The sequence below is a fragment of the Sorex araneus genome, chromosome 5 (genome assembly GCF_027595985.1).
Source record: "Sorex araneus isolate mSorAra2 chromosome 5, mSorAra2.pri, whole genome shotgun sequence".
NCBI classification, from domain to species: domain Eukaryota; kingdom Metazoa; phylum Chordata; class Mammalia; order Eulipotyphla; family Soricidae; genus Sorex; species Sorex araneus.
The window spans coordinates 7,786,800-7,805,584 of NC_073306.1; positions in this window are offsets into that span (position 1 = coordinate 7,786,800).

Sequence of the window (18,785 nt, forward strand, 5' to 3'; positions counted from 1 at the left end):
CTCGATATGCATCACTTTGCACATTTTTACCTATCACTCATTCCCAAATGAATCAATGGACAGAAATACATTTGGACATCTTGTTTCTTTTTACGGTTGGTTACAATCAGAAAAGCCAGTCAATCTGTCTGTACTGGCTTAGCTGGCTTTGATTTTTGTTAAATAATAGAAATCTAGATGAGGACAATGTAGCATAAAAACATTTGACTTAACAATAAAAACACCTGTACGGAAGATTGACTTCTTCCCATTTTATATGTCTTTTTTAGATACAGTCCAGTCTTAAATCTTTTACATTTGCTGAGAACTTTTGAGATGCTAATTTTTACCTTTCTGTTTTTAAATCACATATGCTCATATTTTCAAAAACCTTCTCTCAAGTTGGTTGTATAATTTAATGCTCTAATATGTTTGTGCAAAACCTAGTCACAATTTAAAAGGTCACTGAGAGACATAGAACAGTTACTTAATCTGAACACAATGATACCAATCAATAAAGCATGATTTGAATCTGAATTGGATGGATTTTATATAATACTCATTGGGAAATTTAAATTTCTTGGGATAAAGATGGTAAAATATACATCTAAGTATATTTATGCTGGGATAGCTATATGTCAAGCATTATACTTGCTGGACACTAGATATTTTATTATCTTTGAAATACACAGCATTCCACAGTCTAAGATAAAATTTTGACACTAATCATTGACATATAATCCTATATAAACTGTGATTAAGGTATGAAACATAGGAAGACAATTCACATTTTCCTAAATTAAGAAACTTCAAAATTCACAGATCGCACATCTAAGTTATTTTTCCAGTGGTATTTTTTCTCCTTCTCTAACCAAGTATTCTTCTAGGAAAAAAAGTGCTTGCATAATCAAAAGGTTGCCTAATAAGAAGAGAAATTTAGCCGATGTCTTTATGATCTTTCAGTTTCATCCATAAATTCTATTAGAACCAGTTCAAAGCAGAGAAATGGGAATCAATGAAATCAGAGTGGAGTAGAAAAAAGATGCTGTAAAATTCTGCAACCTCAGACAGGGAATTTAGGAAGTCTTGGGGAGAAAATTTTAAGTAACTCAAAACCTTACCAGGGTGTTTCTGTATAGGGAGCCATGATCATGAAGGAAAAGCTGCTTAAAATCTCAAATGGGGTACATATATTTAGGATAGGAAGACTGTTGAGGGGGTGTGAAAGGACGACAGGGTCCTAAGTGGATAAGGTTTGCATTAGACAATATGCAAGTCAACAAGAATAGAAGAGAAAAACAATACTTAGTCTGTCATGAGATCACTATAAAAAGCCCAGGCACAGAAAACTTAAAAACAAGACAATCTCTGATGGTGCAGGACCAAGAGGGGAATGAACCTAAAGAAGGAACTGGAGATTAATGCTCCCACTTCCCCAGAAGCATTGCACTAGCACTTAGCCCTGCTCCTCCCATTGTTCACCAATCTGCTCGAGCAGGCACCAGTAATCTTTCCATTGTGAGACTTGTTGTTACTGTTTCTGGCATACCGAATACGCCACGGGGAGCTTGCCAGGCTCTGCCGTGTGGGTAGGATACTCTCGGTAGCTTGCCAAACTCTTGAGAAGGATGGAAGAATCGAACCCAGGTCAGCCGCGTGCAAAGCAAACACCCTACCCACTGTGCTATCGCTCCAGTCCCCCCCAGACGCATTATGATTCTAAATGTATTAAGAATACACTTCGTCCCTCTGGCTCCTGATCCAGCTGCTTAACAGCCATGATCCCAGAGACTCACATACAAATCATGGAGCTCAGGGCTCTTGGCAGAAATGCATCTGGACTTCACATTAGGTTACCAGCACCGGGTCACCACAGGTGGGAAAAGGTGCTATCCCATGGCCTGTTCCCCCTGGCGGCTCGGGGGCCACTATCTTCCAGAGGCCAATGGACAGTCAGGTATGGGCCTGCAGTGACAAGACATGTGGGGCCTCACGGAATGGGGGTGGAGCCGGCCCTTTCCTCCCCCTGCCCCAGTGAGACACCAAGTCACTGCCCACGAATGACCCCTTTGGCTACTGATCAAGATGCTTAATAGCCATGATCCCTGAGGACTCTGAAACAAATCTCAGAATCCGGCAGCTTTTTGCAGAAATCCCTCCAGATTTAATTATTAAAATTTCAAAATTCCAAAATTATGTGGCCACTATCGCAGCCACAGGACATCATATGCTACTCATAGTCAGCAATAGAAAACAAATTGTCTAATGTTGCCTTTTCGGCAGATCTGAGTGTTGGGGTAAAATCCCAAATAATAATGGTGGGTCTGGTGTTGAAATATTGAATGTAATCAAAGTAGAGAGAGAGTAATGTGGAAATCATCTGCCACACAGGTAGGGGGAGGGTGTGAGATGGGGCTATACTGGGGTTTTTGATGGTGGAAAATATATACTGGTGAAGGGACGGATGTTTCATCATTGTATGACCGAGACTTAAAACTGAAAGCTTTGTAACTGCTCTCATGGTGATTCAATAAATAAATTTATATATATACAAAAGAATACACTTCATAGATTATACCCGTGGCATATTGAATATGCCAAAAACAGTAACAATAAATCTCACAATGAGAGATGTTGCTGGTGCCCGTTCAAGCAAATTGATGAGCAACAGGATGACAGTGACAGTGACAATGACAGTATGTAGGGGAGAAGGAAGTACAACTACAAAAGAGAATGCACTTGATGAAAAGGAGTGATGGGCAATTGCGAGCTTCAACGTTTACACGAGGGTTCCTGACCTCCAGGTATAATTCACGCTTGAAGCTCTTCCAACAGCCTCTGTATTTCAGTATCCCTCTTCTTGGGTTTAACCTAAAGTCGAGGAATAGATGCGACTTTGGTAGCTATCTAACCCGCTGGTCCTTTCTTGCCAAAGCTTCTGGCTCACGGCAGCCTTTGAGTTTCAAGCCCCGTCTAGCTATAAAGGGAATCCACGTCCCCCGTTGCGGTGGCTGAGAGCATTTGGCTAAGAAAAGAAAAGACTGCAAGAGAAGGCAAGCCAGTGACAGTGCAGAATCTCAGAAAAGTTCAGCAGTCTTTCACCTGTCAACCTCCTTTACAGAAAATCAAAAACGACAATCAATCCCTCAGAAGGGGTATAATTTTCCAAACCCGATAAGGAAGACAGAGCTGAGCTGCAAGCTGGAGCAAAATCTCACGAGTCTCCACCCTGGGCTTCCTCTTGCTCCCTCTCTCTGCTTTTCTCCTCTTCCATGTCGTTTCTCATTTCTCTTCTCACCGCTCCTCTCTCTCCTCTGTCTAGAATTTTCTCACATCTAGCTGCTGCTATGGGTTGCAAGCGAATGGGTTGCAAAACAGACTAAAATTAGAGATTGAAATAAAAAACCATTTTTGTTTCCCCCACCTTTTCTCTAACCTAGATTCAGTACTCCTGGACTGGAAGACTGGCTGTCAGCCGCTGAAGTTTAATAACAGTCCCACCCTGCACCCAGCAACACCCTCAAGCTGTGAAAGTTTCTCCAGTAGCAACAGATTGCTTTGATTACTGTCTGAATCCCCTCAAGACCCTGAGTTCTTTAAAAGAGGCAGTCTTTCCACTATTTTTCCAGTTTCTAGTGAAATACTTGGTAGAAAATAAATATTTATTGAACAAATGCAAGAATCCTTATGAATGAATACTAAAAATGAAAAAGCATTTTATTTTTTATTAGTTATCACTCCATGGGAAGCTATTATTCTTGTCTTGGTGATCATTTGATGTTGAGAAAAATTACATATGCCCCAAATTATCATGTATGCCTAGGTCTAAAGGTACTAAAAACTATTTGGGAAAAGTCTGAAAGAAGATACTCTTTTAAACAGAAAAACACCCATTCAAAAGGACATATGCACACTGTTATTCATTGCAGCACTCAGTAGATTTGGAATCAACCTAGATGTCCAATAATAGATGAGTGGATCACAAAGATGTGGTGTATGTATATATATATATGTATATATATATGTGTGTGTGTGTGTGTATTATGTAATATATGTGTATATATATCACATCTTCATGATGTATAAATATGTATATATAAACATGGAATACTATGCAGCTGTAAGAATAATGAAATCATGAAATTTGCTGTAACATGCATATCATATTAAATGAAGTAATCCAGAAGATGAAGGACAAATACAGGGTGATATTACTTATATATGGTATTCAGAGTAACTGATGAAGAAATGCAATGTTTTGAAAGGGGATTCCTAGATCACCTTTGACCCCATAATATTGGGAAGAAAGGGGAAAAATAGAGCAAAGAAGGAGAAAATAGAGCAAAGGGGAAGAGGAGAAGAAATAAATGAGAGGCAACTGGGGCAGGGTTCAAGGGGATTCAGGCACGTTGGTAGCATTAAGGAATGATGGAGCTAAATACTCAAACCACAGGGCCAACAACACTGATAAACTTTTTTAACCAAATGTAAAAGATGCCACCAAGATAGTAGGCAGGGGCTGGACCTGGGGGACAGGAGAGGGTACCTGCGAATACCTGTGGAAGGAAGTGGACATCGGTAGCAGGGTTGTGATGGGACGCTGTAAATCAAAAACCTAACTATGAATAACTTCATAACTCATAGTGCTATAATAAAATGACATTTGGGGGAAAAAAGAGGAGCTAGTTCTTTCAGTCATTCACATTTGGGTTCATAGTACGAATTTATTATTATGAACCGAGTCTGAATAAATTAATTTCTAAACTTCAGTTTCCTCATCCAGAAAATGGAAGAAATGATATCTAGCTATATAATTGTCACAATAGCACTGTAGCACTGCCATCTCATTGTTCATCGATTTGCTCGAGTGAGCACCAGTAATGTCTCCATTGTGAGACTTGTTGTTACTGTTTTTGTCATATCGAATACGCCACGGGGAGCTTGCCAGGCTCTGCTGTGCAGATGGATACTCTCAGTAGCTTCCCAGGCTCTGCGAGAGGGACGGAGGAATCAAACCTGGCCGCATGCAAGGCAAACACCCTACCCACTGTGCTATCGCTCTAGTCCCAATAATTAAATATATAATAGAATATATAAATGATATGCATGTATAATATGTACATGACACAATGGATATAAAACATTTTATATACATCTGTAATGTACACAAAATCTCTTGGGACAAAGTTACTAGCCCACAGTGAACACTGTATACATGGTAATTATTATCAAAATACCCAGAACAGTATATCAGGAGAAACTAAACAGTTCCTTACAGTATATTTTTAATTACATGCAAAACATTAAAGGCCAAAGATGTTATCTTTAAAAACTGAACATTAGAGCAGGAGAAATAAGACATAATCTCCATAAATCAAAGAGAAGTCGGTAACTGATGCCATGATGAATACTATGTGAGCTGGGGTCCATTTCATCACTGGTTTCCATCATTATAAGGCGAGTTTTAATTTGATGAACAGGAAGAAATATTTTATAATTTGCTTTAGGGTATTTTAGGCAAAGATTTAGTACAAATCTCAACTCAACTTATGCCTGTAAAGATTTATATTCTGTTTCTAAGTCAAATAATTTGGAATCAACTCCACTGCATATATTAGGAAATAAATATTCCCAAAATACACATCTATCCAGCTCCCCGCAAGCTAGAAATAACCATGAATTTTTGTTGCACTTTTCATTTTTCAGAAATAGCACATATAATAAATAAATATTTGAATGGCAAATCAATACAATATAACCTCATTATACAAGATTCTTTCATGCCCATTTTAAATAGGCTATCATAAACACAGAATTGCCATTCCTTCTGCATTCCAATGTAAACTCTGATATGATCAATCCATGGACTTCAGTTTTAAGCACAAAGGCTAACAAGAAGTCTGATGATACAGCAAAAACACATTTTAAAAATCTTTATTTTAACGGTGTTTGTCAGGTCTCACAACGGAGACATTACTGGTGCCTGTTTGAGCAAATCCATGAACAATGGGATGACACTGTGCTACAGGGCTACAGTGTTTATAAGTGAAAATAGTATAGTTTTTTTAACTGTCTCTACAAAAAGATTTATAGATATATGTTCTCTAATTCATTCATTCATTATTTAGACAAAATCAAAATGTAACCAATCCACATACAAAACAATAGATTCTATAACTACTGTATTATTAAGTCATTAGTAATATGATAGTTAACTTTGTTAGATATTGTGTAAGGAGTATCTCTAAGTTCAAATTCTTACTGCAGTTTTACTTCATTTTTATAAAAGACTGAGTAGGTGCATACTGTCTTCCAGTAACCTTGTTAGATATTCTGTAATGAGTATCTCTAAATTTAAATCCTGGCTGTAGTTTCACTTAATCTTTACAAAAGACGGAGTAGGCGCTTACTGTCTTCCCATCTCATAAGTAAGATCATGGAGACTCATATAAGAGACAGTTTACCTTCAAGTCTGCTCCGTCAGCAGGTAAGTTTTACATCAAATAACTTAAATTTAGGTTCTAGGTTCCTTCACAGTTACATTGTACAAAACTGATTTGTTTCTTTCCTTTAGCCTCTTCTTTGGTAGATCTTCCTCCTAGAATACTGAAGTAAACTGAGATCCACAGTAGACAAAATAAAAGAGAATGCAAAAACATCTCAAGGAAGCGTGAGACAGTAACAGACTCTGCTTTATCATACCATCTCCCTTCCTTTCAAATGTTTCAGAAAGAAAAATAGTAACTGTTTGCAAATGCCCCCCAAAATTAGCTTAGCACATAGTCTAATGAGTTCCAAGTGGCTGTAATATAACTGGGTATAAATCAGAGATAAGATCTGATTTTAAAGGGAAAATGTAGATCTTTCCAATAATCAGAGCAGTTCATTTTCATGGCTAAATCGAAGTAGCAGTTTAAAGACTAAAACCAAACAAATGAACAACCACAAATAATAAATACGTTGTATCAGATATTAAAGAGAAAAAAATTACAACAGACACTTCAGAAATACAATAGATTATCAGAGGTTACCACAAACAACTCTATGTAACTATTCTAGAGAATCTAGAAGAAATGGATGTATTCTTAGAATCACACAATCTCTCAAGACTGAAGCATAAATAGGTAGAGAACCTGAACAGACCAATCAATCACAAGGAAGAAAATTGAAATTGTAATTACAATTCTCATAAGAACTTAAGTCCAGGTCAAGATGGATTCCCTAGTGAGGTCTAACAAGCCTTCAAGGATTTACTACCTTCACTCCCAAAGCTCTTCCAAAATACTGAAGGAAGGAAATATTTACTAATTTACTAATAAAGCAGGCATATATATTATTCTAAAAGAAGATTAAAAATTGACATTCCTGGGCCGGAGCAATAGCACAGCGGGTAAGGCGTTTGCCTTGCACTCGGCCGACCCGGGTTCGATCCCCGGCATCCCATATGGTCCCCCAAGCACCGCCAGGAGTAATTCCTGAGTGCAAAGCCAGGAGTAACCCCTGAGCATCGCTGGGTGTGACCCAAAAAGCAAAAAAAAAAAAAAATTGACATTCCCAATTAACGGGAATATCTTTCATTTCCATTGATGCAAAGATCCTCAACAAAATCTTAATGAACCAAATACAATAATATATCAAAAATATCATACACCTCAGCCAAATGAGATCATTCCCAGGAATCCAAGGATGATTCAATATATGCAAATGTAATCACTGTAACATAAAATATCAATAAAAGAAAAAAAATAAAATCATTTTATATTAACCCATATAAAGTTTTGAGAAAATTCACCATCCATTCATGATAAAGTTCCTCAACAACAGAGGAATTGAAGAAATATGAATCAAGATAAAAATGGCATTTACAGCAAACCCACAGCCAGTGTTATACATAATAGTCAAAAATTGCAAGTCTTTTCCCTGACATCACTGCTAAGGCTAGGAAATCCAGTCCTCTGCTATCACACAATATGGTCTTGAGATTTACCAAACTACCACAGTTTTCAGAGAAAAAAAGATACATCAAAGACATCCAAATTGAAAGAGGAGTTAAACTATCATTATTCACAGGTTATCTAGTAATATATATTAAGCTCTACAACTACCAACAAAATGCCATTTGAAGCACTAAACCAATACAGAAAAGTATCAGGCTACAATAAATTTGTAAAATCTGTTAATTTTAAAAGTCTGTTATTTGCAAAATTACAAATTTGTAAATTTGTAAAATAAATTTGTAAAAATATGCTGTGTTTTTATATGCAAAAACTAAATCAGAAAAGAAAGAAATCAAAAAGTCAACTCCAATTAAATTGGTGTTCAAAAATGTCAAGTACCTAGGAATCAACTTAACAAAACATGTGAAAGACTTATACATTGAAAATTATAAGTCATTGTTGAAAGAAATAGAAAAGTATACAATTGAATATAAAAATATTCCATGTTAACAGACTAAAGAGAATTAGTATTGCCAAAATTACCATGCCTTCCAAAGCAATCTCCATCAAAATATTGATGACATTCTTTAAGGACCTAAATGCTATTAAAATTTGTTCGGGATAATAAAAATTTTGTGAATTTCCAAAGAAATATGAGGGAAAAAATACTGAGGTTGAATTTCCTGATTTAAAATTGTACAGTAAAGCTATATTAATCAAAATGGTGTGGTACTGGAAGAAGGATAAACTTTTATACCAATACAATAGAATTAAGACATCAGAGATAAACCCTAAGATTTATGGACAATAATTCCGTGAAAAAGGATTTTGATGTATAAAGTAAAATATTGAAGAAACTTTCTTCCAAATACAGTACTAAGAAAGATTAATAGTCATATAGGGAAAAAAAACTGAAAAGGGAAACCATCTCACCCAATCCACAAAAGTTAATTCAAAGTAGATTAGAGACCTTGAGATTATACCAGATTTTGTAAAATACATTGAGGAAAATAGGCAAAGATATCCAGAATATAGAACTTACTGGTGTCTTCAACAATTTAACTCCTTAGCAATGACAACAAAAATTTATAAACGCTTTGCATGGCAAAAGAAACTAAAGCTAAAATAAAAGGATACCCTATTGAGTAGAATAAATTATTTCCACATCATATAAAGGCCAATATTTAAAAAAACACTAATGAAGCTCAACTATGACAAAACAATAATTTCATCAAAAATGGAGATAGGTGATGAGCAGACACTTTCCCAAACAGAACATATGGATAGCTGGTAGGCATTGAAGTGTTCATCATCTGTTAGATAGAAATGTTCCTCATCCATTTATCATCATGGAAATTAAAACAAACAAGACAACAATGGAATATCATCTCACACCAGTGATAATGTCATCTGTCAAAGAGAAAACTGGAAGCAATCAGTGTCAGTAGGATGTGATTAAAAACTCTCATTTGCTGTTTGTGGGAATGGTGCCTTCTTTAGCCTGTATGGAAAATACGATAGTGACAACTTAAAATAGTAAGAATAAAGGTCCCAGGTGACTCCTGCAATTTCACTTCTTAGCATCTATTCCCCAAATTAAAAAAAATATTAATTCAAAGATATATGCATAGCTATGTTCATTGCAGCACTTAATACAATTGCTAGAATATGGAAATAACACATACACACACACACACAAATCCAATGAAAAATGAATCCAGAAAACTTGTGGTATATAAACACAATGGGACTCTGTAGGATAATATCGGGTGTGTCCTTTTAGCCTTGCTGCAGGGAACTTAATTTACCTTAAAGCAATGTCCTTTCTATATGGACACAGGAAGACAGTTAATATTATGCTTCATAACTTGGGAGCCAATTGACTCCAGTAATATTTACTCCTGGCCATCTGTTTTCTCGACTCAGTTGCCCTTAGTTCCTAGCACCCCAAAAGCAGGGTCCCAATGAGGGACAGAATGGACCCAGGGCAAGCTGTGACCTACCCTGGCATTGAAATGGGCCAGGCCAAAGTGCCACAATACTCAACTATAAATTGAGAGCATGGTCATAGACAAATGCTGTCATGATCCAGAAGTAATGACGAGACTAGGACCCTGCTGAGGTTAGGAAGACTAACCTGGCCTGAGGACTGTGGTCTGGAATATATAGTGAATGTCCTCAGGAAGAACCAAACTTTAAGTCTGATAAATATATCTCTTACTGTGCTCATACAGAATGACATTGCTAGAAATATTAGAAGTAGATTTACTACAACTAATTAAGTGGATTACTAGCTGAGGAAGGAAGAAAGCGACACACCCTTTTTTGGATCCCACCCTTGAGCGGATCTCCTAGTAATCTGGAGTAATCTCCTTAGATGAGATTTTGTTAATCTCCTGGAGAAAAGGTCTTACCCCTCTTTGTTGATTTGTTAATGTTTAACCCACCTTTGTGTTATCGCCCTATATGATTGCTATATAAACTAAGACTGTAACAGAAGTAAGAGAAGACACAGAAGTGAGGGAGGGAGAGGCAAGACAGAAGCAGCAGAGAGAGAAGGGACAAAGTCAAGACAGAACAAGAGGGAAGACACAGAAGCAGAGAGAATACACAGAAGCAGAGACAGAGAGAGGTTGGAAGAAACCAGAGCAAAGACTACAGAGACAGAGACAGAGACAGAGATAGAGATAGAGAGACAGACAGAAGGGAGCACAGCAGCACACACAGAAGCAGAGCACAAGGAGGAGCCATCCCGATCCGGTCCATACACAGCGGCTCAAGAGCACCCAACTCGAGTGGGGGCGGGGAGGAGAGAGAGAGAGAGAGAGAGAGAGAGAGAGAGAGAGAGAGAGAGAGAGGGAGGGAGAGAGAGAAAGAGAAAGAGAAAGAGCCTCCCTGAGAGCCCGTGAACAACACAACACACATCACATCATCACACCCTAACGTGAGCGTGTGCCTTTGTATTTTTTTACAGGACTTTATGTAGCTATAAAACAGAAAAATACAAAATCTTGCAATTTACTAAAACTAGGATGGGACTGAAAGTGCTCATGTTAAGCAAAATAAGTCATGGAGAGGAAAAAAACCAAATGATCTCACTTCTTTGTGGACTAGAGACAAAATAAGGGAAAAGACAATATCAAACAATGACAAACCCTTGTCTTCAGATACAAAAGTTAAATTACCAGCTACATGGGGAGTGATAGGGGGAATGAAGAAGTGAAATACAGGTGACATAAGGACAATAATACAAGATCTTTTGGAATATAGGTGGGGGGAAGGGGTGCTATTTAAAACTATCATAAACATTTTATCTAAATATAACAATTTAATTATAATCACGAAAATTAATATTTAAAATAAAAGAGTTTAAAAGGTTACCTAACAAAATTTTGAAGAAGGATTTAAAATAAGAAGGGAATACATAGGGAATTTTTTTAGTATTTAGTGATACTAATAAAAATCAGTCATATATGGGGGCTGGAGTGATAGCACGGCGGGTAGGGTGTTTGCCTTGCACACGGCCGACCCGGGTTCAATTCCTAGCATCCCATATGGTCCCCTGAGCACTGCCAGAAGTGATTCCTGAGTGCAGAGCCAGGAGAAACCCCTGTGCATGTGACCCCCCAAAAATATCAGTCATATAATAAAATTTTAAGCTTAACATAATATCAAGAAAGGAGAAGCTTGATTTATACTAGTGCAATTAGCCTTGAAAATAAATTGTATTGTGGTGGAAAAATAATAAATATTTTTATTTAAATAATAAATATTTTGTAAAATATTTAAAACACAAAAAATATTTTAGAGTTAGGAAGTCTTAAGTTCTTGTCTTACATTCAAAACTTACTAGTTCATGTCACAGACAAGTTTCCTAACTCTCTTTATTCTTTATTTATCAATATAAAATATTATCAAAATCCATTTTCAAGAAATGATGACCAGATTTTAAAGAAATTGCATAGGATCCAGAGATGCAGTTGGTAGGGGGCTTGCCTTGCACACAGATATCCTGGGTTCAGTCCTCCGCATTCCATACGGTTTCCCAGCCCTTAAAGGAATGATGCCTAAGTGCTGATGCCCAAGTGATGCCTAAGTGTTAGGAGTAATCCCCGAGCACTGCTACGTGAGGTTCAAAAACAAAACAAAATCTGAGAGAAAATATTTGACCTACACTCATTTGATAAAATGCTAATATCCAAGATATATAGGGCGGTGGTAGAACTTTACAAGAAGAAAACAACCAACCCCCCCCAAATGGGTTTGGGGAGCAGAACAGAAATTTCCTCAAAGAAGATATAGACATCAAGATAATCATCTTACACTCGTAAGATTGACACATATCAAAAGAGCAAAAACAACCAGTACTGGCATGGATGTGGGAGAAAGAACACCCTGATTTCCCTTCTAGTGGTAATCAACTAGTCCAACCTTTTGGGAAAATGATTTTAGACACTCCTCAAAAACTAGAAACTGAGGTTCCATATGACGTGCCAATTCTAGTCCTATTGATAGGCCAATTCTAGCGCCTATCCCATGGGCCCCAAAACTCTATGCAGAAAAGACATTTGACTGCTATTTTTATTGTGGCACTATTCACTATTATAAGCAAAATATGGACACAACCCAAGTGTCCAAGAACAGATGACTGGATAAAGAAACTAAGGTCTATATGAACAATGGAATGCTACTTGGCTACAAGAAAAGATGAAATTATGCAACTTGCTGTTAGGTGGATGGATCTGGAGAGAAATCATGCTGAGTGAAATCAGTCAGAAAGAAAGGTACAGACACAGAAGGACCTCTCTCCTCTGTGGGATATAAAGGAGAAAAATGGGGGGCTGGAGCAATAGCACAGCGGGTAGGGCATTTGCCTTGCACGCAGCTGACCCGGGTTCAATTCCCAGCATCCCATATGATCCCCTGAGCACCGCCAGGGGTAATTCCTGAGTGCAAAGCCAGGAGTGACCCCTGTGCATTGCCGGGTATGACCCAAAAAAGACAAAAAATAATAATAATTTTAAAAAATTAAAGAGAAAAGTGGGAGCATAACAAATGCCTGAAGGTAACAAAACTGAGAACTGGTCTTCAGTAGGAAAGTTACCACTGGCAATATGAGTATTAGGATGGGAAGGGACACTGGAAAAATGGAGGGAGGTGGACACTGCGTGAGGGTGCTGTGCTAAACTGAGTGGTGTATAAAAATCTATCACTTGGTGTTTAAAATATTTTTTTATTATTTTAAGGGAGCAGAGTGATGGTACAGCCGGCAACATGCTTGCTGTGCACACAGAACACCCCACGGTTGGACCCCAGCACCTCATTTGGTTTCTGAGGACCATCCGCAGTGATCCTTGAGTGCAGAGTCAGGAGTACGCCCTGAGTATCACTGGGTGTGGCCCAAATTCAACAACAAAAACTAAAGATCCCTTCACATGCAATTAAGCGTTGGATGAATTTTATATAATACCACATAGATGCATAATATATCTACATTGTTTTATATTTTCTTGTGTTCCTAAATACAGCCATGATTTAGAAACAAAAACTACTAATGATGCACAAGTAAAGAAAAAGCTGTATTGTAGCTGACACAAATAGACTATATTACATTTTTTTGGTAGAGAAGGAGAGAGCTCAAATGGTAGAGCACCTGTGTAGCATGCATAAGGCACTAAATTCAAGCCCTACCACTATAAGAATTAACAAACCAATGATGTTTCTCTTATTATCTAACATATTCACTTACATTATTGAGCGCTTTCTACCTAAAAGAAACTAATGTTCTTAAAATTCAAAAAATAAATATTTTTTCTTTTTCTTTTATTACACTCTTGCAAGAAAAACAGCTACAACCAGTTACTCTGCAATATATGGCAAATGATGTAAAAAAAAAAGTAATACTAAATCTACAATGCAAGAGGATAAAATTGCCTGAAATTGTTTGAGAGAGTTTGGTGAATATTTCAACAAGGTGATAATAATTTAAGCTGTGATTTGAATTATAACCATGATTTCTAGGTGACTGGCCCACAAAAAAAATTATGAGAAATCATAATTGCAATCAAATCAAAGCATGAGAAAGAAAAACGTTTTTCATGGGAGTCTAAGAAATTTGATGTGGCAAGTAAAGAGCAAAGTGTAGAGATGAAGGTCAAAAACTGATGAGTGTACATCCTGGTTCTATTTAATTGCTATAGGTGTGATTTAAGGAAATTGCACAGTTCTATAGTGAAGCTTTAAATATTTCGACTATTTAGACATTTCTGGGGTTAAGAGAAATAAATTAATTGGGAAATTACCATGAATTACTACAAATGGGACTTTATGAAGACCTGAATTAATACAGAGAAGCTGGGTTAGCTATGGTTGAGGGATGGAAATAAAAGCTATTGAAGAGATAGAATCAATGAGTCAAGGATAACTCTCAGAACACTCTCTGGGGGTGGGGGTGGTATTGGAATGTTGTATGCATGAAATCCTGCTATTTACAGTATTGCTAATCATGGTGAATCCAAATTTTTTTAAAAGTATGACTCTAGGATTTCATTAAGACAATATAGTAGTTGGATATAACTGTGAAAGTATTTTAAGAGGGGGGTTGCGTAGGTGTGTGCTTGAGATATAGTAGCACTGCACTGCACTGTCGTCCCGTTTTTCATCGATTTGCTCAAGTGGTCACCAGTAACATTATTGTGAGACTTGTTGTTACTGTTTTTGGCATATCGAATACGCCATGGGTAGCTTGCCAGGCTCTGTTGAACAGGGCTCTCGGAGAGGGGCGGAGGAATCAAACCCAGGTCAGCCATGTGCAAGGCAAAAGCCCTACCTGCTGTGCTATCACTCCAGTCCAAGAGATAGTATAGCGGCTAAAATGCTAGCCTTGCATGTGATCAACACTAGCTTGATTTCTAACTCTAAATGGTGCCCAAGCACTGCTGGCTCCAAACCTCCCTCTCTAGGAAAAAAAAAAGAAAAAGAAAAGAAAGCATGAAAGCAGAGAGAGAAGAAAAGTAGAACATAGAAAATAATCTGAGAAAAACTACTTTAAAAAATATCAGTATATGATGATTTCATAAAGGACCAGGGCAAAATAAATACTAAAAGGGAAAAAAAGCTGAATAAATCAAATGTAGTGAAAAGCCAGTGAAATAAACACAGATGTATCTTCTCTATTTTTGAGTCGGAATATTATAAGTGTCAAAATCCAAATCAGATGAGTATAGGCAAAACCAGTATGACTATGGCTGAAATTTTAAACAGTTTAATCAATATCTAATGTGTGTCCCTCTTGGTCTTGTCATTCTCTATGTGAAGTTCGTGTCTTTGACTGCTCAATAGAAAATTCTCTCTTCTCTCACATCTCTAAACTTCAACACTCGCAGAGATAAAAATTTCTTTTCAAAATGGTCCCTTCAATTACTCTATAATTGAGTCTCATCAGTGAAATTGACTTCGATTTTTTTTTTCATAAAGCTATGGCTGAAGTAACTACTTACCATTGACACACTATTCTGATGGACTGGGCTTAAGTGATATGCACTATTTGTGCTGATTGTGCCACTTCAGTGCAGGCTCCGTTAGGAGAGAGTATTTAGAAAAGAGATCCTTGAGTATCACCTGACAAATAAGAAGTACTCTGTAACTAAATTTTTAGGGTTTCAGTCTGGCTATGGCAGATTACATTATATAAAACCAATTGCACCACTAAGTAAACCTACAGAAATTTTAATTGAAAATGTGGTGGCTTCATAGATGCACAGACGCACAGCAGCCTCCAAGAGACTTCTATAAGCAAGAGATGGAAAAAGAGATCAGGTTTATCCATGACATCCTTTTCCAATTTACAAATTAGAAGCCACGAGAGTGAAAATTTGAGACAAACATCTCAGAAATTTTATAAAACTGAAAATAAATTTTATAAAACTGAAACTTAAAATACTTTCACCATTGAGACTCTACCTCATTAAATTCAGGAAACATCCCTGGAGTCTGGTTGATAGCTCTAAAGAGTTATATTTAAAAAGTAGTGTAAAATGGGGGGCTGGAGCAATAGCACAGCGAGGAGGGCGTTTGACTTGCACGCAGCCGACCCGGGTTCAATTCCCAGCATCCCATATGGTCCCCTGAGCACCGCCAGGAGTAATTCCTGAGTGCGGAGTTAGGAGTAACCCCTGTGCATCGCCGGGTGTGACCCAAAAAGAAAGGAAAGGAAAACCTAGTGGAAAATGGGAACCCACTGGAATTTAAAAGACTCATCAATTTCAGATTTGACATACAAAAAGATTGTATGTTGTCATTCCCATCTTTAAATATAATTGATATTTATAAAAGATAACCAGGTTCAGAGAGTTAGCAGAGCAGGAAGACACTTGCCTTACATGCACATGATTCAGGTTCAATCCCCAGAATCACATATGGTCCCCTCAGTCCCAATAGGAGTTAATATCTGAGCACGGGGACCAGGAGTAAATCCTGAGTACAGTGAAGTATGACCAAAAAAAAACCCTCAAATATTACATATCCAAAATTTACCTATGCACAAAATGAGATGTATATTCCATTTGATAAAAATATACACTCTTTTTAAACACCCACAAAACATCTACTATGATAGGTGACACATTCTGGTTCACAGGGCAAACTTCAATAAATTTAAAAGAATTGAAATCATGCAGAGCGTGTTCTTTGACAACAATGAGATCAAATGAGAAATCAATAGCACAGAGGTAGAGAAAATCTCCAACTGCCTGGTAACTCTAAATAACACATTAGTTGAAATGAATGAAAATTTAAATTTATTATAACAACTCTGTAAAACAACTAAAGCACTGAAATCAATCATAATGAAAAGTGATAGATGCTACAATTTAACAAGGATTTATGGCACTAAATGTTTATAGTAGATAGAGGAAGAATATCTAGTTGATCTAAGCTTCCACTTGAGAAAAGCAGAAATAAATCTGAAGCAATGGCTGGAGCAATTGTATGGCTGGCAAGGTGCTTGCCTTGCACAAAGCCAGTCTGACTTCAAATCCTATCACCACATATGGTCCCTGAACCTTGTCAAAGTAATTCTTGAGCCCAGAGCCAGGAGTAAGCGGTGTGCACTGCAGTATGTGGCCCAATAAAACAAAACCAAACCCAAAGCAAGAAGTGAAAAAAAATAATGAAATCATAACTAAGTGAAACACAAAGATGAAGAATTTATAAAAAGAAAAAAAATGGATGAAGTGTTAAAAACTTACAACCTCCCAAGATTGAATTAAGAAGAATAAGAAAATCTGAATGGGCCGATTACAAGCCCATATTCAAACATATAATATAATAAATATAAATATGAATATATTTCCCAAACAAAAGCTATATCCCAATGGATTTACCAATAAGTTTCACCAAACCTAAGATTAACTATTACCTATCCTTCATTAGTTCTCGGGCTGGAGCTATAGCACAGTGGTAGGGTGTTCACCTTTCACGCAGCTGACCTGTGTTCGATTCCTCCACCCCTCTCGGAGAGCCCGGCAAGCTACCCAGAGTATCGCACCCACACATTAGAGCCTTGCAAGCTACCAGTGGAGTATTCAATATGCCAAAAACAGTAACAACAAGTCTCACAGTGAGAGACATTACTGGTGCCCACTCGAGCAAATTGATGAGCAATGAGATGACAGTGACAGTGACTCATTAGTTCTCACAAAAATTTGAACAAAATTTCTTACCATTCCCATAATACAAATATATTTTAAATAATTTAGTACTACATAATTTGATTACAAGAACAGGTGTGATATCTACCCTCCCAAAAGAAATTACAAATATCTCTGATTAAAAAATAGATGCAAAGAAGATTCTAAATGAATTCTTAGAAACTGAAGTCAACAATACATTAAATGAATCAAACATCCCAAGAAAGATTTATGCTATGGATGCAAGAATGGTTCGACATATGAAAATCAATTCATAGAAATCAATAAGATAAAAGATTAAAATTATGGGATTGGATAAATTCATAGTAGCTGAAATTTTTGACAATTTTTCTATTGTCTTATAATTTAAAGCCTTAACAAAATGGGAATACAAAGAACTTATCTCAATATAATAAAGGTAATATATAAAAACCTTACAACTAATATCATATTTAGTAGTAAAAAAACTGAAAGTTTTTCTCCTAAGACCAAGCACAAAACAAGAATGTCCACTTTCACCACTATTATTCAACATAGTATTAAAAACCATAGTTGTAGCAATTAGACAATATCTGTCACTGTCACTGTTGTCCCATTGTTCATCGATTTGCTGGAACAGGTACCAGTAACATCTCCACTGTGAGACTTATTGTTACTGTTTTTGGCATATTGAATATGCCACAGGTAACTTGCCAAGCTCTGCACTGCAGGCAGGATACTCTCGGTAGCTTGCTGGGCTGTCCCAGAGGGACGGAGGATGGAGGAATCAAACCCAGGTCGACTGTGTACAAGGCAAACGCCCTACCCACTGTGCTATAGCTCCAAATCTAGGAATCAAGTAAAGAGGTGAAAGACTTGTACATTGAAAACAAGGTCATCATAGAAAAGACTCTGAAGGAGATAATGAAATAGAAAAGTATTCCATGTTTATCAGTTGCAAGGCAATTTTTCCTGGAGTCCTGGAAACTCTGCCCGCATGGCAGAGCTACCCATGATATATTTGATATGCCAAAAACAGCAACAACAACGTGCTCTTTGTGTTCCTGGAGCAAGCAGATGCCATTGGACTACACAAGCACATGACAGGGGCAAATGAAGACATTACTGGTGCCCGCTCGAGCAAATCAATGAACAACGGGATGACAGTGATACAGTGATCAGTTGCAAAGATTAGCCTCAT